Source organism: Condylura cristata, unplaced genomic scaffold, assembly GCF_000260355.1.
Source record: "Condylura cristata isolate star-nosed mole 26May11 unplaced genomic scaffold, ConCri1.0 scaffold00002, whole genome shotgun sequence".
NCBI lineage: Eukaryota > Metazoa > Chordata > Mammalia > Eulipotyphla > Talpidae > Condylura > Condylura cristata.
This window is the reverse complement of record NW_004567103.1, coordinates 55435461-55459403: the sequence shown is the minus strand read 5'-3', so window position 1 is coordinate 55459403 and position 23943 is coordinate 55435461. Positions and strand designations below refer to the sequence as shown.

General features: G+C 37.7%; 1 protein-coding gene across 5 annotated transcripts in view; it reads left to right on the top strand.

Annotated features, from left to right (window-relative positions):
- Window positions 1–393: 393 nt before the first annotated feature.
- The window catches only part of PKP4 (plakophilin 4), a 230072-nt gene continuing 206522 nt past the window's right edge, over window positions 394–23943 (top strand). For 2 of the 5 annotated variants that reach the window (XM_004674632.2, XM_004674629.2), the window contains exon 1: window positions 394–730. The gene's annotated coding sequence lies outside the window, so the exon portion shown is untranslated. Of the gene's footprint in view, window positions 731–1836; window positions 1856–23943 lie in introns of those variants that run through there. The other 3 variants (XM_012727818.1, XM_012727815.1, XM_012727813.1) reach the window with 2 other exon arrangements.

Sequence of the window (23943 nt, the reverse complement as noted above, 5' to 3'; positions counted from 1 at the left end):
AAAATTGCCCTTCTAGTCTGTCGCCTCGAAGAATTCGTTTCGAGGCTCAGCTGTTGCTACTTCTGAGCCAGGGACAAGCCTTATCATGCACAGGTAGAGTTGACAGGAACGCCAAGCAAAAGGTGCCTCAAATTTTAGTTCCAACGCCCGGGAACCCCCAGGTATTTCATTCCCTCACCTTCGCGGGCGCCCAAAGCCAGAAACACCCTCAGATTCAGGCCCCACCTCCTTTCGGCCTCTCACTCTTAACAGCATCGGTCTCTATAGCGACCTGAAACCCCAATTTCCATTGGCTCGTTCAATATGAGGGCTGGGCCAATAGGGAGGGCCAGCCTTCTCCTTTGGACCAATGGGGTAGGCGAGGAGCAGGTCCGGAGACGGCGGCGTGCTGACGTTCCCGGGAGCCCGGGGCTGGCTGGGCAAGAGGGCTGGCGGCTGGGCGGGCGGCGGCGGCGGCCTCTGGGCAGTAGAGGGGGCTCCGGGGCTGAGTCTATCGACGCCGGCCGCGGAGGCGGCACCATGGGCACGGGGTAGAGGGACGAATTGGCCACCGCCGCCGCCGGGGGTGGTGGGAGAGCCGCTTCGGGGGAGGGGGCGGGTGGGGGAGGGAGGGGCGGGCTGTCGCTTGGCAGCGGCACTTTTTTAATTTTTTCGGGTGCCGCATCGGCGACCCCGCGGCGCCGATGTCCCTGATCTTTGGAGCTACGACGGCAGCTGCCTAACCTGGAAAGTAAGTGGTCGGGTTGGTGGGATGGCACGGGACTCATGACCACGAGAACCCCGGCCCTCGCGCCGGAGCCGGGACCTGCTTGGGGAGACTAGTAGCGCGGGTAAAGGGGGTGGGCAGCGCCTCCCTCCCGTTACTCTGTCCCTACTGCCTCGCGGCCGCCTCGGCTTTCCTGCCCCGCCTCGTGTTCCTGCCCGCACTCGCCTGCCTGCTCCCCTCCCCCCAGCAGGCGCACAAGTTTCACCCTCCATTTGCTTTTCGCGGCTATTACTCTCCCCGAGTCTCCCCTACACGTTGCGCACGACCCCTCCCACGTTGGCCTGATGGGATCCACAGCCCCCACCTCCAAACTTGAGCTCCACGCGGAGCCCTCTTGGAGATCTGTGGAGAGGCTCCTCCGCTCTTACCCGCCTGGCACGCCGCCCGGTGCCCCCCAAACCCCGGGGCGCCCGCCTTCCTCAGCACTCAAGGCCGTCTGTCGGTCCCCTCAGCCCAAGATCTTGCATCCTGGCCCCCTCCACTTCTTCCCACGCGCCTGCTACCCACTAGGTCTAGTTTTTGCCCCCAGAGTCCCGCGCTCTTTCAGGTCCTGCCCACCCTACTAGGTCCAGTGAGTCCTCTTTCCTCGCGGCGTATCCTCACGCTCCACCCCTCCCGCTTCCCCAGCCCCGAGCTTCCCTGGCTGTCCTCCTGCGCCGCCGCTTCCTCCTTTCCCAGCCTGGAGTTGAAGCGGAGCTACGGCTCCCCGCTGGCGGGTCGTGTGTCCGTGCCCCCCGCGGGGGCTGCACGACTATTTCGCCCCTTTTCCCCTATGGGGGAAGCGAAAGGGTTGGCGACAGGGCCGGGATTTGGCTTCGTGTTGGCTGAGTGCGACAAACAGCGAGCGCGGGCAGTGGAGGCGCGGCTGCTGCTCTGGCCGCTCGGGGCGCAGCAGTAGGCAGGTGTGTGAGTCCGAGAGGGGGTGGGGGAACGGGACGCGCGCAGCGGGCTCCTGGGCTAGCGACAGATTGTGCTGGAATGAGAGGAATGCACCAGGGACAGAGTCCCCCCGGCCCGCCCCTGCACTAGCGTCTTCCCGGCCCAGCTTTCACCACCGAGGCAGAGGTCACCGGAGCATCTTCGGTGCTGGTGAGCCTTGCTGCACTCGAGTCCTCCGCTTGCCTCTCTCCATGCTGCGGAGAGGGCAGTAGAGGGAAAGCGCGGCAGTTCTGATGGGTTTCGGCTAGCCTTTCGTCTGGATTTTGCTGCATTGGTCTCCAGGACTGTGAATTTGGGGGCGATGGCGATGTAGCCAAGGTTATTTATCATTGCACAAGGTTCTTGCCAAGTTTGGTGTGCAAGGTTTGAATAGTGCCTGAATTTTAGGAGGGTTTACAGAAACCCTGCAGGAAAGGGTGCAGAAGGTACTTAGAGTCATGAGCTTGAAGCCAATGTATTTTAGCTCTATCAGAAATGTCTGTTAATGCTCGTAGACGGAGATGTTCTGCAACAGATCTTGAATGCATCACTTTGCTGTCATAAGACTTGTAATTTTTTCTTGTCATACTGGACTGTGTTTAGACCTCTTATAATACATAATGAATAGAAACAGAGAAGCAGTGTTTGGTCAGTGATGGGACAGATAGAACTGTCTGGTACAGTTAAATTCGGGGCGTGTCAGTTACCATTGGAAGTAACACGGGAACATCACGGTCATTTAGATTTCAAGATTTATTACTTGAGGATGCAGTTTTTTTCTCATTTTGTTACTGAGTTTGACCAAAAAAATAAAAGTCCTACAACTTTTAAAGAATGACAACTATTTGTGTGTTAAATCATTAATGATAGCTATCATTTTGGATCATGTTTTATTTAGTGCAGAAAAGCAAATTTTTGACGAAATGTGATTCTCTAGAGTTGGTCTTAAATTATTTTATTTCAAAAGGGTGAGTCGAAGAATGCTTTTCTTTCTGAATGCAGTATATTGCCATAGATGTGTCTGCATTTCTGGTGCCTATGAAACAGTTCTAAAAAAATGGCAACATGGATATGAAACCAAGTGATGTTCAAAATAAGCATTTCTGGCTGTTAAAAAGCAGACTATATGTGCTTTTATTGACAGTTTGCTTTGGAAATTGAGTTTATTATAATTCTTTCCACACTTTTTTACTTTGTATCAGATTGAGGATAAATAGTAAGTTGACTGTCCTGTTGTCTGCTTTGTATGATCAAGGCATTGGAAAGTATGAGATTAACCCCTATTATTTAAACACTCAATGGAAGGAAAGATAAAAGGGAAAAAGAACTTTGTGCTGGGGAAGGTTATATCTTTCGCTACATTATTTTTCAGATATATCTATAATCTATGTACCTAACTTAAATTTGAGTCTAAGTTAGTGTTAGTAACATTGTGTAAGATACTGGGTGGTATTTGTAGATGCCGATGTGGAACTTATTATATAACATTATATTACAGGAGATTTTAACATGTGCTTATTTGACTTGATGTGAAAATTAAAAGTAAAAATATACTTTTTCTGCTAGATTAGAAAATGAAATAACTTTTTTGATTATATAGAAAATGTATATACATGATGGTGCTAATAGCTTTTCCTTCGTATAATGGTAGGCTTTCAGTTAAAAATATTTTCTGTTTGTTGTACATATTTGAAGAGAAAAGGCTAAAGCTGGTCATCATTCACGATAGAAAATAATGTAATCTGTGTTTTAATCAAAGACCATTCCCTCTCCAGCCCCTATTGTTATATAAGGAAAAGTACTTCAATTTCATGTCATATTTTTAATGAAGATTTTACATTGTAGAACAAAGTGTCCAGTTATATTAATTCCTGCCTACACTGTTTTTATAGAGCAATAGGGGAATAGGGTCATGATGTAAAGTATGGGAAAAGGTGAGAAGAACCTAGGAGCTGGCATTCATCCAGGAATAAAAGATACATTATTACATATGTTACATGTTATATATTTATAGGTTACATGTGTTAATGGCTGTATTTGCAAGTTGAATAAACCAAATGAAATTATTTTAATAGTTCTGATATAATTTGAACTTAAAACAACTACTACCAAATTTTTAATAAAAACCTTGGCAATTGTGTGACCTTGAGTATATAGATTTAACCCTATGTTAACTCAGAATTGCTGTTGTCTTTATTTTCTGAGCTATAAAATAGGGAAAGTGACTTAATCTAAAGCTTTGAAATTGACCTAATTTTTAAAAATCCAGTTATTTCCAGTTTTTACACCAAATGATTTCCATGCTGTTGATTGGTGATGAGTTTAAATAGATTTACTACTGTGGGCAATGCCAGTTACTTGGTAAATCAATAGCTCACCTATGTACTGTTTTGAGAATTAAAATATGTTGAGACTTCTGTATAACCTTAGCATTTTTTCTATTTCAACCAAAGGTAAATCTATAATCTGTGTAATTCTAAAGAGGAGATTTTACCTTCATTCTTAACTGGAAGGTAAGTTAGAGGTTATTCTAGGGCATAAACACCCATGAGATTTTATGTGAATTTTGAAAGTTGCCTCTACACCTTTGCTGTTTTGGTAGGTAATTACTTCAGTGTGTTACATGTTTCTAGTGACTTTCCTGCACTAAAGAGGGGGAATCTGAAACACACCGCAAGTGGACTAGATATGTTTGGAAATTTAAGTACTGTTTCATGCCCACATTGTAGTTATAAAAGCCACAGACAGAGAGAGGAAGTAAAACTTTAAGCACATCTCAGTGAAGTATCAACAGAAGAAAGAACTGACTTCTTTACATGTAGGGGATCAGACTCTAAGTCACAAAGAGCAATAATTCACATGTTTTTTATTTCATTTGAGCAGTTGTATGGCATTGGGAAATTTCTCACATTGTTACTTTAATAATACAGTGGAATTATCTTCAATTTGGGGGGGTTGTATTACCATAACTAAATTGGGGCTATTATATGATGGTGCTTTTCAGTCAAACTGTGAAATGCTATTGATATTTTATTTGCCATCATCTAAGTTATTTTTCTTTTTATAATTTGGATTTGCTTTTATTTGGTATACCGATAAATGTTGGCTACATTGCTGATTGCTTTGTATTCATAGCTGTGATAATATCACTTATTATAACTCTGTTCATTGCAGATAATAAAATGTCATTGGATATTGGAAAATAAATTTTTGTTATTATAAAATATGTAAATTAAAATATGGGGGTGTCTGCTTAAGACAAATGAAGCATTTTTCATGAGCCAAGTACTGCCTGATAACTGGGTAGATGACACCACCTAGGCAAATATTTTATCGCAAGGACTCATGAAGTCCAGAATTCACAAATACAAAACCAAGAGGGAGGGAGCTATGAGAATTCCTTTTCTTCAACCATCAAGGTATCTTCGACTTGTGTAGTTATCTTGTGTTTTAATATAAATTTAATATAAATTTATATAAGTTTCAACTGTCCAAGAGTGTTTAATCCTTTTCTCCCCTAATCTTGAGCCCATCCCCTGCCCTCACAAAACACACACACCACTAGCCCCAGCAGCACCACCATGGAGATGCATAAATTCATACAGAATCGGGAGATGGTGCCTAATGTTCCAGGTTTAATTTCAAGTAGATAAACATTTTTTCATAAAAATGATGTGATGAAAATCAGTAAAATGTATCCTAGTAAAATAGGATATTAGTCAGACTTTGGAAGTCTCATCTGAAATTTATATTTTGAAACCCTCAATTAATTTACAAATTGATTTAAAACTTGGTGGTGTCTTAAATTTTGGTCTACTGTAAGCTCTGAAATTGGAAATAAGAGAGGTGAAGAACACCCTAACTCAGAAATTAGGACATCTGCCACCAAACTCTAACCTCAAAAAAAAAATTGGATTATTGTTCTTTTAAAAATTGCCTGAAATCATCAAGGTTCTCAAAATCCTCAGTGTTCTTTTCTAAAAAGGGAAATAAAAAATCCTAATCAGTTTTGTTAACCCTCCTACCCCAAATGATAATAAGAAGAAAGTTCTTTTTTGAGATTTTTGGCTCTTCTTCATGTTTATCTTACTTGTTTGTTTAAATATTACAATTTTGGAAAATGAGGGAAAGACTGAAAACTTAGAATATTCTGTTTTCAAGGTCTTCCTGTCTACTTCACCCTACCTAAGATTTATCATAGTGGTTTTGCCCAGAGAAAGTTTTTGGGATCCCTCTTCATACTAAACAAAGCCCATGAGAAATGTCATTAAGGCCATAGTGTTAAGGTTAGTAGCCAGCCTGTCCTAGTTCAGTCCTGGCACATCTCTATGCTAAGTGTGTAACTTGGCAAATTACATAATTTCTCTGGAATTAATTTGTTCATTTGTAAAATATGTTAAAAGCATGCATCTCATGGTTGTTGTATGGATGAAGTAATACAAGAAAACTATGTATAACAGAGTCTAGCTCAGGGCTAACCCCTCTATGCATTTAAGTTATTTTAGTCTGAAACTATGATACTTTATAATGCTTTTTGTACCATCTATTATATGCCAGGTAAGTTAGTGGCTTGTTTTCTGTGATCTTAGTAATGTGAATTTAAGCAGGTATTTTAGGGAAGAAATAAACTACCAATGTCAAATATGAGATTGATTGCAAGAGGTTGCATGTATGGAAGAGAATGCAGTGAAGTACATAAGCATTTTGGGGAACTTCAGCATTTTTAGGTAGACAGTATTTAAGAGGCATGTAAACATGACTAACCAACATGTAGAAGGTTTGGTTAGACACCTTAATAAATGTTAAATTTAAAATTGAAGACTGATGGATTTATAAGGTAGGAGCTGTAAGTGGAAACATTTGCAATGTATAAAATGTAGCTTTTAATTATGTATACAGCTACTATATTTCTAATTCTAAGTAGTAACCATTTTGTACAATCTTTGCTAATTCAATACATGAAGAAAATGATATTGTTAATCAATCATTGGGTGAAATGCAGCTGTAAATTATCCTTTTAAGTTGTTTTCTGACTGAAATTAATCACTTTTGAAGTTGGCAGGAAACTACCAAGGGAAGAAGAGAAGTTTGGAAGATACTTGATGTAAACCAACTGACAGTAGTTTATAGATGTCGGGAGTTTCTAGTTCTAGTTCTGGCTGTGTTACAAGCAGATGTATTTTCCACGAGCAAGTCATTTAACTCCTTTGGGCTCTAGTTTTCTCAAAAACAAAGGGAGTAAGACTTGATGCTCCCTAGTACCCGCCTGTAATAGTAATTGCACCTCATGATTCTTAGAACATAGGCATTCTCATTCTCTTACATTTTTTTCTGCAGTAGAAATGTACTGGGTTTTCCTAAAATTTATTACAATTTACCCTCTGGGATAAAGGGAGAAAATAGATGTTGTATATCTGAAATGCTCAGCTCCTGAAAATGTGTTATTGCCAGACAAATATGCAACCTCACTGGCTAAATCAGTGACTACCCTGTTGAATTCATTTACTAACAACCAGAAGACTTAACTCTTTATTGAGCCTAAATTTTCTAAAACTTGGATAGAAACAGAAGGAAATTTATGTGATGGTTAGAGGGGACTAGACTTACTAAAATGAAAAAAGCTCCATTTAACATTTGCTTTGGTTTGACTTGTCCTTACTTTTGATTTGTCCTCAAGGAAATTAAGCATTTGTTCTTCTGAAAAACATGCTGCTTTCCATGAGTACTTTATGTTCATAGAATTCACAGATCCACATCTCATAGAATATAGAGAAATTTCATTTTAACTCTTATTTTTTTGTGTGTATAAACAATTTACTAGTGTTCAGAAATTGTGCATTTCAGCAGGATGACCTTTTTTTTAAACTCAGGTTTGCATTTTTTTAAAATAAGGAGCAATTTTTAAAAATCCAGTGAAGAGAGTTTCTCCTAAGTTCCTGTTTTCCCCCACAAAGGGAAAAAATACCCTTCTCTACATAATGTACATATTTATACATCCATAGACAGTAGTTTAAAAATATTGATACTACTTTCATTTTGCTAGTGCAATAAGTACATTATTTTCTTTTTCTTTTTTTTTTTAAGATTTTATTTATTCATACAGAATTGGGGTAAAGGCCAGAGATGCGGAGGGTGAGAGGATTCACCAGGGACAGAGTGGGGAGCAGAGCAGGCAGATCGACGAAGTACACTGCTGAGGGGAGCAGCGGGCGGGTCAGGAGAGGTCTGCTGCGCCACGTGGATCTCCGCCGGGGCAGGCTGTGATCGAACTCATGCGCAAGTGGCTTTTGCTTCCCAGTGCTGTGCTTTAATCTGCTGAGCCACCAGAAAGGGCCCATAAGTACATTATTTTCAAAAAGTAGAATGAGTTATTCTACTAATGTATGCACTATTAAATGAATTCTCAGTGACATGATCACAGTAAACACTTGAACAGGCTCTTCAGTTTCCATACCTTCCCAAGAACTGTAAACACTTGTGCGAAATGGAAACTAGTAATAGTCACTTTGCAGTGAAGTATACCACGTTTTCTGACACTGTGCCCTGGACTGGATGAGGAACGAGGACTAATCTAGTTAGAAGTAGTTTCTTATTGAGTATCACAATAATAGGGTCCAAGCAAGAAACTGAACATTATTTAGTGTTTCAGGTGATTGGCTGGAGTCCAACTGTGTCTAAAATGCAGTGTTTTGACACCTCTTATTTAAAAAGATATATGCTTTATTTTAGTTCCTTTCAAGCAACACTCATTAGTCCCTTCCCCTGCTTGGTATCAGACTCTCTATTAGTTCTCAAGGCCAAAAAGATGATTTCCCCCAAGGAATTTAAGAGTATTTGTTGGATTGAGTACTGAGAGTTTCCATCTTTGAAGAACCTTTGATTAATTTTACATTCTTCTTGGAAAAGGTAAGACACATGAGCTGGAAAGAATTGTATGGAAGTAAAATTTTTAGTATGTAAGTAAACATGTAAAATATGTGCTGGAGGTGTTAAGAATGAGCTGTAAAATGACTTTGTATTAACTAAGTTTTAGCTAAACCTACTCTCGAGGTGTTTTACTTGATAGATTACGAGATAGAATTTTGCATTAACCATTGTCAGTCATGTTCTTTGGAAAAGTCTGCATGTGAAAAAGGAGCTTCCTTACTAGTAAGATAATGGTTTCAGAAAAGTTTTTTTTTAATGATTATTTTGATTATAATTCTTGAAAAATTTTACCAGATAGGCAATGTAAAATAATTGATTATAATGAAAATCCATATTTATGAAGAACCATAATTTTCAATTTTTAGGGCTTGCTATCATAAGTTCTTTCTTTCATTTCCATATGGCAATATATTGGTTTATTTTGCTTTGTGCTTTTCTTTATTCTTTGTGCAATTTATATGCTTTTATAACTCCAAACTTACCCGTTATTGAAAATATTCCCTTCCATTGTTATGAATAAACAGAAGGATGTTTTGAAAATCTCATATGACATCTGCTAGAATAAATGATCTCATTGAATCTTACCTTGAAATTCAAACTGATGCACTGATGGGAATTTTCCACTTATTGTCTATTTGTCAATGACTCAATAAGCAGCAGTCAGTTAAAAAAAAAAAAAGCACTGAAAAGGAAACTGAAAACCCAGTTGGGCTTTCATAAGAACTATTATTTTAATACTCATGAAAAACTCAGCTGTTAAATGTCTAATTCATACCATCAGCAGATGGAAAATATTTTTCAGTCTGAAATCTTAGGACAATGTATTGGCAGTAATCAATCTTCCAAAATATTGCTTGTGAATCACTTGTTCAAACTCAGATTATAATTTTCCATAGATGGAACATCAGACTATGTATATACACCATCCTAAGGAGTAACTGGAATGTTTCAGTTCTGTTTTCCTTTCTTCTTCTTTTTCTGAGCGACTGGACAAAAGGAATTTTTTGGCATGATTTCATCTTGATATCGGACCTTCCTAAATACCTTGAGTGAATGAATGAATTTTGAATTCTGTCTGTAATACCTTCACCTGCTTCTCTTGTGATAACCTTTTCTGTCAGTCCTTTTTCCTTCTGTAAACTTCCCTTGTAAACTGATTTTAGAACCTCAAAATCATTGACCATACATACATGCTTCACTGAGTAAACTAAATTCTGATTTATAAATGCTACCTTTGTAATACTCTTTCTACTTAATTCATTATATCAAATTTCTTACTAAAAATATTAAAAGCTTTTGAGCATATATTTTTTAAAGATTTTTTTATTTATGTAGAAAGAACTGGGGGATAGGTGAGAGGTGCAGGGGGTGAATTCACCAGAGACAGAGTGAGGAGCAGAACAGGCAGGTTGACAAAGTACAATGCTGGGGGGAGCAGCGGGCAAGACAGCAGTCTGCCGCACCTTGTTGGTCACTTCCCAAGCCAGGAATGGAATTGGTGCTGAAGTGGCTAGGTTCGCAGTGCTTCACTTTAACCTTTTGTGACACCAGAGTGCGCTCGCTTTTTAAGCATATTGATTCATGTTCATTTTTACCTTAACTGTCTAGATTATAACTCTGAGATGAATTTACGCAGTGCTTTTTCTCAAAGTATTAATATGCTGCCATGAAGCAATAAGACCGCTTTGTTTAGACTTTGTAGTATGGCATTGGGCAAACTTTTTGTATCCTGCCGTTCGTGAATCAGCTAATATCTTTGCATAACCAATTGATGAATTGTGGTTGAAACTGTGTATTTTTAAATATCTGAAAATTTTCAAAGGAAAATATTACTGATAAGTGGTATTATAATACATAAACATAAAACTTATAAAACTGGAGATTTCACAGCTTATTTTGAATGAATTGGCACAACAAAATTCTGTTTGGATTTAATAGTAGGTACAAGTACTCTTAAACATGTTGGTGCCTTCCACAGGTCAAATAGTCACTGCAGTGCAAATTAAATAAATTTTAGAAATAAACATTTTGTAGTGAGGTGATTATGAATTCACACGAGTTATAAAAATACAGAGAGTTCCCATGTACCCTTTGCCCAGGTTCCCCCAATGTTAACATCTGGCAGGACTATAATATAGTATCATACAGAGGGTTTTGACCTTGATACAGGCAATATAGAGAAAATTTTCATCACCACTAGCTCTCTTATTTATAGCCACAACCCTACTTCCCTCCCACCCTCATCTTTTCTCAATCTCTAGCAATCACTTTAGTTATCCACTTCTATAAATTTGACATTTTAGGAGTGTTATATACATGGAATCATACAGTATCTAACTTTGGATTTTTTTTTCCCCACTCAGTATTATTCTTTAGCAGTTCAGCTAGATGATTACATGCATCAATAACCTCATGTTTTATTGCTAAGTAGTATTCCATAAGATGGATGTACCACAGAATAAACATTTGCCTGTTGAAGGACATTTGGGTTATTTTCAATTTGTGGTTATTACAAATAGAGCTGCTATAAATATCTGTATAGGTTTTTGTTTACAGTTCTCTGGGGGGAAGGGGGGTGCCTAAGAATGTAATTGCTGGATTTTAAATTACAAAATTGTAAAGCTTTCTAAACTTAAAACACCAAGTCACATGATCCATGGTAATTTAAAAGTCAGACTTGTAGTTTCAAGTAAATTATAAAAAACTTGTCTCTAAATCAAGTTATGTTATCATTTATTACTGAGTGTTTTTGATGAATGTTACCTCCTCATTCTTAGCAAAACCTTGTCACTGATTATAAGTGGAGTTCACAAAGTGGCTTTGTCTCTTGATTTCAAGATTGACTTGTTTCTGTAATATTTTGTTTTGTTTCAGGTGTATTTAATTTCCAAAATGTACTGCATTTTCAGATGTTATTGTTTATGTTAGTATTTTTAGAATTTCACTTATATCTGAAATAAACATAGGAAATATATTTGAAAGTGAAATGTTTACTACAGTAACAGGCAGCGACATGTAAAATGAAGCCAGTATCCTTGTGATTGGACTCGATCCATTTTAGAAGCACACCTTCTAAAGCTGATGATTCTTTTCTAAAAGAAAATAGGTTTTAGACATTACTGCTTTTGTCATTTTCCCCTTCACGTACACTCAGCCCCCTGTTATTGCATATATTATTATAGTATAAGCATTCTGCCGGAGAAATGTTGAAGTTCTTCTGGCCTAAATAAAGCCTTCATAATTGGTAGTTTGATTAATTTTTATTAATGTCTCTAACCTTAGATGTCAGACATGTCTCTTCATATAATTTTTTGTTATGTTTTACTCTGTATGGCTTGTACTTACTCTAATATTCTCTAGCTTCTTAGTGCTGTAATTTTACCTGCTGCGCCACCAGGGAGGGCCCTACTCTAATATTCTTATCAGTGTATTTAATATACATATCTTTTGAAATCATAGCTGAGAAAACAATTGTTTACTATGGTCAGTCCAAAAATGCAGTTATGTAGTTACCTTCAGCACTGTTCTTTTAATGTTTTGAACCTTTCTCTATATTTGAGTGACATAATTTCAGCTCTCTTTAATTTCACAGAAATAATGATTTCTCAGAAAGTTGTACATTCTTCAAGACTTGGATGCAAATAAATTTTATGCCCTTCTCTGCCTGATGAACCTGTTCCCCGCTCCCCCCCCCCCCCGGTCTAATTCAGTGATCCCTTCTTAGTGCATCCTTCCTTGCTTAACCTTTCCAAACATGTTTCTTAGCACTTTGCGTGTAATTCTACTATGAACTATGAACCTGTAGCACATTGTAAGCCCTGCCCAGGGTAGGGTTTACACAGCCATCTCTGTAATTCCCTCACCTAGCGTAGTGCCTCACATAACACTAAGCATCAGATGCTGGCTTTGAGTGCATTGAACGATTAAAATACTTCTTTTTAACCCTCTTTCCTTTATCCTTCAGTGACTCCCATCGTTACCTTGCAAAATCACTTCAAATTCCTTAGCTATTTAAACCCTTCACAATCAAACCCTCGTTAATCGTGTATCTTCCATAGCAGAAAAACTAGCCTCACTATTTACTCCTTGCCTCCTGAACTCTGTGTTTTAAGGCTTCACAATCCTCCCCGAAACTAATTGAAATCCTTCCTTGTGGTTGTGGCCTTTTCAGACTACTATGGTTGAAAGGTCATCTTTCCTTTGCCGAGTGTCTTATTCTCTGACTTACATTATAAAATCCTACAGTGATTTTTGTATTGTATTGGACTCTTAATTTCTGTTGGCTAACTTTTCTCTCAGCTCTTCACCCCAGGTAGATTATATAGCCTCAAGGGAAGTATCTTAGCTTATAAATTTTATCTCTTAAGTGACACATTTCAAGTAGAGGTTACTCAGGAATTAGAGGTTGTGCCTGTTGGTAATGTTGGAGGGCAAACATTGATTTAGTCCATTAATTCAGGCATACTGAAACAAATCAGTTTCTTATTTGTCCTTTCATTAATAATCATTTGTCTGCTAATCTTTAATATATATCATTTAGATATTTTGGAGACCTCATTAATCAAGTGAGCTACACTGAAATGGAATTTTGCTGGTTTATCTTTAATGGTCCCATTTGTGAAATAAATTGTATTCAGTAGAATTTTATTTCTCTAAGTCTTTTACTTTTATATAGTATTGTCCTGCATTGAAAAGACTGAAAATTTATGCTGAGAAAAAAATTGAAATTTTATCTCTTGTGGTTTTTGTTTTAACAGTGAAAAGATTTTTGTTTCTGAAGTTAGAGACTTGTGATGTCCAGTTGGTGGCTACTGATCATATGGTTTTTAAAAAATCTTTGAGCTAAAAAGATAGTTCCTTATTAGCCATATTTTAAATTTTGAGTAGCCATATATCTCAAATAGGTATAGTAATAGGCAGATACAGAATGTTTTTTTATACCAGAATATTATTCTGGTATAAAGGGTAGCTGGTAGCTTCCCTGCTTCCCTGGTGGCACAAGGGGTTAAAGCACAGCAGTATGAAGCTATCCGCAGTCACTGCAGCACAAGTTTGATCCCCAGTCAGGGAGGTGACCCACACACAGCAGACCTCTCCTGTCATCTGCTGCTCCCCTCAGCAGTGTATTTCAGTAGATCTGCCTGTTCTGCTTCCCACTCTCTCTCTAACGAATCCTTTCACCATCCCCCCCCCCACCTCTGGCCTGTATCCCTTTTCTTCTATGCAAAAATAAATAAATAAATCGTTTTTAAGAGTAGCTGGAGTCAGTGCTAACTAACACAGAGTAATAAAACAAAATAATATCTTTATAGTTTCCAAAGCATATATGTTAATAACCTTTAATCCTTCCAATAGCTATTTAAAATGGGTGGCTTTCTACCTTCATCTCACTAACGGAAATTATAAGAGAATGAGTGTGAAAGATTAAAATGTCAGCAATTTTTAAAGCTTTATTCACATTTTGGTTGTGGTTCATTTTTCATTTTGGAAACAAAATAGTTACTGTTGAATAGTAAACATTTTATATACAACTACGTGATTTTTGGCTTTACTTTAGATCTCATCAAGTTACGTTTCTATTGGACTTACCTTCTGAACTTTTCAGTGGAATTCAGTAAATTCTAGGCAGTAATTATCTGAGATTCAGTGTTAGTTGTGGATATAGAAATGCTTGTTGCCTGGTGCCTATGTTTATACACTGTTCTAAATACATTAGCTCTTAGAAGTGTTGTTATGGTAGAAAGGGAGACTCAGAGATCCCAGAAATGCCATTACTGATTATAGAAAGTCTTGATTGTTTTATTTTGTGTAGCAACTCAAGTTAATCGAAACCTTTTACTCTCTTTCTGTCTTTGTGCTGAGACCCTTTGGAGACACAAAGGTATAAAAAGTGTAACTGTCCTCAAGAAGATTAAACTGAGGCTGTCTGGTCATTTGGGAGATAAAGATGGAAAATTATTGTATTGAACATCTTTGTAGTTTTGCTTTGCAAATAAAAATGGAAGACTTCCTAGGACACAGGAATTTGGGTGTATAGAGTAAGTTGTTCCCCATGAGAAATATAATTAATTTGGTATGTAGATTGTCACCTTCTTTTATAGTCATGGGGAAATAATTTTTTCTTTTAATGCTGAACTAAGAGACACAAATTTGCCTGATTTAAAATTTTGTCTAAATTCCAGGCAGAAAGAAATGCTGAGCTATAATTTGAGTTTCTTTAGTTGTTTGGCTTTTTTTTTTAACATTTTATGTTTTCAGCTTTTAACATGTAACAAACAGTAATCTATACTATATAGCCGATCATCTAGTTTTTGAAGTTTTTTTTTTTTTTAAAACATGTCTTTCATAGATCTGAGTAATCTGGAAAGGGTAAAAAATGAGGGGGGCACACTATGGAGCATAATGGATTATGGTGGAAGACTATGGGTATGTTGGTGGTGGGAGAACTCTAGTGAGTACACTGAGGGGAGGGACCTCACACTGTCAAAACATTAACAAGGATGTCAAATAATGGTGCTTCATTTAACAAATAAAAAGACATTACACCATTGATCCTCATTTTTAAAAAGTATAGGCAATAACTACTGTACAGTCCTCATTCCCTATCTCAACTTCTTTGTAAGACATTAAAACTGATTTTTCATTCAACTTTTTTTTTTTTTTAAAGATTTATTTATTTGTGCATACAGAACTGGGGTACAGGCCAGAGGCTCAGGGGTGGCGAGAGGCTTCACCAGAGACAGAGTGGGGAGCAGAACAGGCAGATGGATGAAGTACACTGCTGAGGGGAGCAGCGGGCGGGTCAGGAGAGGTCTGCCACGCCATGTGGTCACCTCCGGGGCAGGCGGGAATCGAACTCATGCGGAAGCGGCTTTAGCTTCTCAGTGCTGTGCTTTAACCCGCTGCACCACCAGGGAGGGCCTCATTCAACTTTTTAAGATTCATTTTGATTTTCAGTTTTGTGCTGAGCTTTTTAAAGGGTTTGGAGGACAGAAGGCTAAGAAAGAATATATTTTCACTATGTCTTTTAGAAACCATTTGATAAAATATATTTAAGATTTGGTTATGGTTATCTGTTGAATGAGAGTGAATAAATTTAAACATGTTTAATACTTCAATAATCAAAAGTGTTTAAATTGTCTTTGTTAGGTTAAATTTGGTATCTAAAATGTAATTACTTTTCAAACACTATAGTTCGTTTTCTTTGAAATAGTGTGTGGTTTAATAAATGGGAGTTAATCGAATAAATTATCCTGATGTTATAGCTGTGAATAAGATTAAAGAAATATTAAAATAGGCATTCATTGATAGTTAGGTTAGATGCTACTGTATATGTCAAATCCACTAGAAGAAGAGATGAATCTTACTTCCAGTATGTCTTCTCTCATATGTGTGACAAGCTTCTATTACTGCAGTGATGTGCACAATTTGAAATAAGCACAATTCTTCATGTCAGCACTTGAAGGCTTTTTTTTTTTTTTTTGACAATGAGCAAAATGTTAGACATTTCAGTTTGAATAGCTCCCATGATCCAGAAAATAGGAGCAGACAATTTAATTGTTCTTGACAGTAAAAATTAAATCTGATTCTAAATTTAATCCAGGAATCTATTCATGTAGGGTTTTCCCCTATTTTAAACAAAAACTAAGCGTGCGTGTCTAAGCAACTACATTGATAAAGCATCCAGAAGAAAATTCCTGCTGTGTGATTTATAACTACTTCTCTTTACTCCTTGATTATCACTAATCCTGTTCTTTGACTTTCCTTATTCATCCATAATCATGCTTTTTCTTCATCTTTAAAAATTTCCTGCCATCAAAATCCCATGATGAGCCGTGATTCTCTCCTTATTGTCCAAGGTCCTGAAAGATTGCCATTTCTTGAACAAGTTGCAGTTTTGTTTCATAGTAGAGATAGGAGAAGAGGATACAGGAAAGATTTATGCCTTTTTTATAATGTCTGCTATTCCCTCCTCTGGGCTTGCTCCTGGTGGAGGGGCTCTCTGAACCCTGGCCAGTCTTGTGTGATAGCACCGGGGGAAATCCCTGTAGAAGACAGTGGGTGTGAATTTGTCTCCGGTCTGTGCCTTAAAATGTCTACATTTTCCTGCTTGTCCTCATACAACCTTTACCTATTTACTGAAATTCTAGTTTATTTCTTCTGACCAGTTTTCAACAGCTTCTGTCCCAGCCGAAAAGAGCACACCTGTCTTCAGGTGCTTCTCTTCATTTCAGGTTATTTGGTTGCTCTGATGGGTTGAGAAAATTATAACTGCTAGATTGTGTGATGCTTTTGTTGCTGTCATCACAATGAGAGTGCGACTCTTTCTTCCTTTCTCCTAGAACAGATGTTGTATACTTTAATAGCTTCCTTGAAGAAGCTCATCTTCCCATTTGCAATGCCAAAACCCCCAACCCCACTTTTATAACATTTATATGAAGCTTTATTTTTTGACAGTCTGTCTAGATTCTGTGCCCCCTCATGCATCATCATGACAATGATTATTCCTTTTTAATCTTTAGCACCCAGCAGAGTGCCTGGCTTAATCTGGAAGCTCAATGTTGGTAGACTGTGTAGTTTACAATTAATTCTAAGGTAGGACTTTTTTTTCTGATTGTACTTTCATGATGGCAGCCATATTCTGTCTCTGTCTTGCTCACATCTGTGATACTCATGAATCAGTGTCCTCTGAACCCAATAGCCTCCTATTTCAAGACCAGGGACTTTGTCTTAAGAACTTATACTGGCCTGTGTTAGGCTTTCTCTGCCACAGTGTTGGGTCAGATCAGACGTGCCAAGGGTTTTTCACTACTAGGTGCCACACTCAGACATTAAAGGGAACTGGGCAGCTTCTTCAGTCCTCACTTGGGCCATTGGGGCCATTGTAGGTACACATGTAATTATATCTCAATTAACTAGATGTTAAATATACAATTTAAGGTTTTTACTATGCTACTTGCTATGCTCATCCACACGCACAGTAAAAATATGCCACAGTGTCATATTTTACAGTCCCTCTGCTGCACTTCTGAATTGAGAGCTCATCTTAGGAAATTTTGATTAAAGCAGAATAGTATTAGTCTTGGATTGGAGATCTGCTACTTAAATACAGGAAAATTGAACTTTAAAAAATATTTTTATTTTAGATTTTGAAATCACTTTTCTAAAACACTTTTCTAAATATAAGTGTGATCTGTACTTAGAAAAATCTTTAAATGCAAAGAAGCACAAAAGAAGAAAGTAAAATGTTTATTTTTTCTGTATCCTGAGTTGACTGGCCACTATTGGCATTTTGTTGTAAATAATCAATTTCCCTTTAAAGTTTATTTAAATTTTCTTTTGATTCTATTTAAAGTAGAACCACAGATACGAGGGTCACTTTTACTTGAAGATAACACTGCTAACAAGGTTCATTCTTAATGGAGTCAAAGACTGTTCAACCAAGGAATGGTGTGGGAAATCATAATGTGCCATCCTTTCCTTTCATAGGGAAGAACCTGAGATCTGGAGAGGGGTCACTCAGGGTTCTCTGTCTGCCTGAATCTGGAGGCCTTGGTGCTTTCCTTGGGGACTATGTATATCTGTATTCAGCCCGGTCATCCTTGAAAACTGTGCCTCCCCAGCTCCTGATAAATCCTTCCCTTGGTGGATGTTATAATAGGATGCTCTTTGCTGGCTGTATTTCTGCTTAAGATAATCAGTTTACTGGTCTCTTGGTTATCAAGACGGGATTTTTTTTTGAGACTTGAGTAGCAGGAAAACAGTGGCAGGTATGAAGCATCTTTGGGATCTTAAGTCTTGACCTGAAGTCTAAACTAGACATTGTTAATATCCCAAATTTATTAGTCTGTTTGAAAGAGATACATTGATTTACTGAATGTCAGCACCCCTTTGTTGTTTCATGGATTAATTTTGTGTTTGGTTTTAGGTTACATGAGTTCTATTTTTATCTTTGTGTAGTAATTGCTAGTTTAGGGTTTTGAATTTTAGAACTACAACACACACGTACAACTGTTAGAAAATCTACAAGTAGCCCCAGACTTGCCATTCACATGTCATAAAAAAAGTGTATTAAACATTTTGCATAATCAAAATTTATCTTTTTATAAAAAGTAAAATGCAAGCAAGTTTTCCTGGATTACTCAAAAGTTCAGTGTAAGACAGACCAAATAGTGATGTTTAAGTCATTCATTCTCAGGTTTTCTCTGGTAGGTCAGGGGTTAAGTCTCTGTGCTGTCAAGCTGTTACCAGCCACTGCAACATGAGTTCTGTCCCCCGCCAGGGGACCCACATGGCACTGCAGACTTCTCCTGTCTTGTCCACTCTTCCCCTCAGCAGTATATTTCAGTGGATCCTCTTGTTTCACTCCCCACTCTGTCCTGGTGAGTCTTCCCACCTCCCACACCTCTGGCCTACATCCTCATTCTTCTATATAAATAAATAAATATATCTAAAAATCATTCATTCTTATTTTAGCACCAAAAAAATCAGGTGGTCCTCTGTGTCTTGAAGTTATTACCTTGATGAAATGGCCTAACCCAGAAAAATCTTTCTGCTTCATGTTAAATAGCTAGCCTTAGTACTCGAAACTCAACCTAAAGTCTAGTGGTGCACTGTGATGTTGACAAATAAGTATGGCAACCTACTAAAGTTTCTGTTGAATACAGCAGTAGAAGGTGCATAGAGAAATCATGAGGTGGGTACAAGTAGAACTAAAACAATTTGCATGGAATTCATCTTCTGCTGATATAGTTTCAAGTTAGTTTGTTTTAAGTATCCAATATGGTTATATAAGACCTTAACTTGGATGGGACACTTTCTATCTTTTCTACCTTGCTGGCTAACTTAAAAACAAACTCTTAAATGGTATAGTCAAACCTAATCATAGGAGCATTCACGGGTTACAAAAAATTCAGTCTTGATAACTATGAAGTTGGATCATTGCAATGTTAGTGAAGTTACCAAAATAAGTGCTTGCAATGCTAGCTGGCCTTAAATTCCAGAAGTTTGGGTAGTTACACTGAACGTTGGTTTTCAGTAAAACTGTGTATCCATTTTTTACATATGTGCATATTACCCAAATTATTGCACTTTCTTGCAAGATTTTGATGTAATTCTGGTCACCACATAAAGTTATTCACTCTAGTTACTCACTCAGAGTTGATTCTATCCTGAATTTGTTAATGATGTGAAACAAGTTCAGTGTTGGAACCCGTTAGTTATTTTATCAAAGTAAAGCAGTGAAACAATCATCAATATTTACAGAAATCATAATTGCTGATTGAGGAGTATTGGCAACAGCCCACTTTTACCTCTTTGTGTCTGATGCAGACCTCATAGCTTGGCCAGAATCTGCTCCTTATATAGATGCCTATGTGAATAGTGTTGCTGCACCTAGTAGAGAAAGACCCATGGAAGCTCAGCACTTGCTATAGCTTTTAATCTCCATGCTGCCTCCATTATGTGGACAGAGGAGAGGAAGAAAATGTGTTAAAAGCAGTAGACTGGGCCCAGCATTTACAGGGCCACAGGAAACTTTCTCAAAAGTGCAGATACACTAACTGCACAGTAGCACCCTGGGCGAGGGACCGTTTTACTCATTAGCTAATTTAAGATGAGAATTCAGCGCTTCAGTGTCTCCCCCACTTTAAAACACCCCCACCTCACTGCTCCAATATGAAAAGCCAGGAAATGATCTGGGTCAATTCAGCAAGGGAAAGGGTTTTACAAACAAGATACTGGAAGAAAACCATGCCAAGGTGAATGAACTACTTCACTACAGCAGAAGTGTCAGAACCTGTACCACTGAAATATTAATTGTGGCCTGATTTTCTGGAAACTCAGCAGCAAGGTACAGACACTACATTGAAAAGTGAAATGTCAGTCTTAAGGGAGAGTCCTATGAAATTTTGCTGTCATCATTGATCGATTGGGATTAAACAGAGGTTTAATTTCTGGTAACAATTTTCTGATTTAAAAAATGAACTGTAATACTGTGCCAGCTAAGCTGTTAGAGACCTGCTTCTGAGATATGCAAATAAATAAGTTGATAGTTATAATAATGTTTTGTATTTGTAAGCAAGAAGTCAGGAGGGACAAGATTTACTCTTTCCATTCTTGTGTTCTAGAAAGAAAATTCTGGTTCCAGCTAAATACAATTTTGGTATTCTAAAATAGAATAGCAGAAGTTAGAGATGTTAAATTTGTAGTTTTGTTTCTGAAAGGGTGTGGTTTGAAATTTAACCCTTGTTTAGCAGCAAGATTCGAGGTTGTTGAATTATGAGGAATTTTAGCTGTATTGCAGATTATAAAGACATAAATTTACAGAAGTTAACAAAATTATTAGATAATTTTTAGGTTTTTTAATTAGAATAACATTTTTAAAATACTGTACCTCAATATAATGTTTTGTTTCTCCATTCATTGAGTTAGAATATTGTAAGATGAGATGACTTGTGGTGATGTTGACATTTAGTATGTAGTCTCTAAATTCCTTATAATCAAAGATAGTTACACATTTTAGAAACCTTGTCTTCAGTGCCCCACTATTTAAGATAAATGGAATTAGCAGTAAGCTGTTCATCTGCCTTCTGCCCATTGTTCTACTTTGGCTGTGTCTCATCTTTTTCTGTTAAATAGCTTTGCAAATATTTTGATTGAATCACCTCATTTATTAGTAATGGCTTAAACCTCAATCAGCATATTGAAGCTCAAGCAAAAATATAAATTATCTACCTAGTATTTTGGTAGTTGTTCAAATGCATAATTTTTACTTTTGGTGTAAATGAAACTCTTGATCACTAATAATAATTAAACTTCTTGTATAGGGCTTTTATGAAATATTTCAGATTTTGAAAGTATAGAGAATATTGTAATGAAGACCCATGCAATTATCATTCAGATTTAAGAAATCTTGTTTAGTTAAATTTGCTGCAGACTGCAAAAGTTGATGTTCATTGTTTTATGTTTTATTTTTTTTCTAAAAATAAATGTTTCTATAAAGATGAGCTTTCAGGTATTAAAGATATGTGTTATGGTTATGATTTTCTGTCACTTTTCCCTGGTACAAGAATTAGCAAATTCTACCCACGAAGTACTTTGAAAATGACCTTTTCACAATCTTTTCCCAGGCTGGGCTGGCCAGCCAGCATTCTCCAAGAGGATTCTATTTTATTTTTTTTTTATTAATAGGAATTCAGCAGCATTATTATTTTTTTTAAAAAGATTTATTTTTATTTACTTATACACACAAGAACTGAGATATAAGCCAGAGGAGGATGTGTGTGTGTGTGTGTGTGTGTTTGTGTGTGTATAGCAGCAGGCAAGGCAGGAGAGGTCTGTTGTGCCATGTGAGTCAGCTCACTGGCCCAGGATTGAACTCATAATGCAGTGGCTGCCAATAGCTTGATAACACTGAGATTTTAACCACTGTGCCACCAGGAAGGCTCTTAGCTTAACTCTTAAATGAACAAAACAAATTTAAAGGTTTTATTTATTTATGCATTCAAAACTGGGGTGCAAACCAGAGGTGCAGGGGTGGTGAGAGGATTCACCAGAGACAGAGTGGGAAGCAGAACAGGCCAACTAACAAAGTATACTGCTGTGGGGAGCGGCAGGCTGGTCAGGAGAGGTCTGCCATGCCATGTGGATCACCTCAAGTGCTTGGGATGGAACTTGCACTAAAGTGCCTGAGGCTGTCTTGTAGTGCTGCACTTTAAACCCTTGTGCCATCAGGGAGGGCCCAAATGAAACAAAATTTAAAAATTTTATTTTACCTTGATATGTTTCTGTTTAAGATTTCATAGGCAGTTTAACATTGTTGCACTTAAAATGAGAATACTGATGCATTTTTTTAGGGGGAAATTCAACCATATTAAAGAGAACTTCCTTCATCTACAGCAGGTGGTAGTTCTGTTCTTTCATTGATGGCATTGTGTAAGAGTATAGAATTATTAATTACTTCTTGATTTAATTATTTAGCCTCTGGCTTACTGTGTGACCCAGACACAAATATTTTTTCCAAGTCATGAAATGAAAACATGTTTCTAAAATATTTTGATACCTCTTTAGAATTGCAAATTCTCTACTTTCCTGTTCTTACTTTGTCATATTTCTTTGTCCATATTTCTTGTACCTTCAAAGAGAAATTTCAGTCCATTTCTCATGTTTATTTAAGTTGAAATCCAGGGCTTGCTTATAACCTGGCTTCTTCTTGGTTTTGCGTCTGCTCTTGTGTCAACCAGGGCTGCCCTTTAAATCTTTGCCTCTGAGATTCCTTTAAGTGGCTTGTCAGAAAAATGGGGACTCATTCTTCTCAAACATCATCTGAGAACTGCTTACTGCTTCAAGAAGAGACCAAGTTATAAGTTAATAAGAACTGTGTCCTTAATTATCGGCTTGAAGGTTTCACAGATTCCTGAATGTTTCCTTTCTTCCTTAAGTTTAAGTATCCAGCAATCTTTAAAACATGCTGCTTCTTGGCCCTCCCTGATGGCACAGCGGGTTAAAGCACCGCACTGAGAATCTAAAAGCCACTTCCTCATGAGTTCGATTCCCGCCTGCCCTGGAGGTGACCACATGGCGTGGCAGACATCTCCTGACCCGCCCGCTGCTCCCCTCAGCAGTGTACTTTGTCGATCTGCCTGTTCTGCTCCCCACTCTGTCTCTGGTGAATCCTCTCACCCTCCACATCTCTGGCCTGTACCCCAGTTCTATATGAATAAATAAATAAATCTTTAAAAAAAAAACATGCTGCTTCTATAGAAACTATATTTGTATCTCTTACACAAAACCGCTCTTTAGAGAACAAAACATCCATGTTATCAAATATAGATAGATAGATAGATAGGTAGATAGATAGATAGATAGGAAATTTATAAAATCTCGAAACCCAAAATTGAAGTGCTTTTTAAAACTGAGATACAGTTTACTTACCACAAAATTCTCCCTTTTAAATATGCAGTTCATGCTAAAAATTGAGCTTCCATAGAATCCAGCATTTCCATTGCTAGGTACTTACCTAAAGGACACAAAAACTAATTCAAAGGACACTTACGCCTCTATTTTTATTGAAGCACTGTTTACAATAGGTAAGCTATTGAAACAACCCAAATGCCCCAAAATGGATGACATATATACTGCATTACTCAGCAATCAAAAAAGATAAACTCATGCCATTTGCAGAAACATGGATGGAGCTGGAAGGGATTCATACTCAGTAAATAAGCAAGAGAGAAAAAGAAAAATGCTGATGGTTTCACTTTTGGGAGGAATGTAGAGGATCTAAATAAAGGATTAGAAAGAAAAATTTATAATAAATTAAATATCAAAAT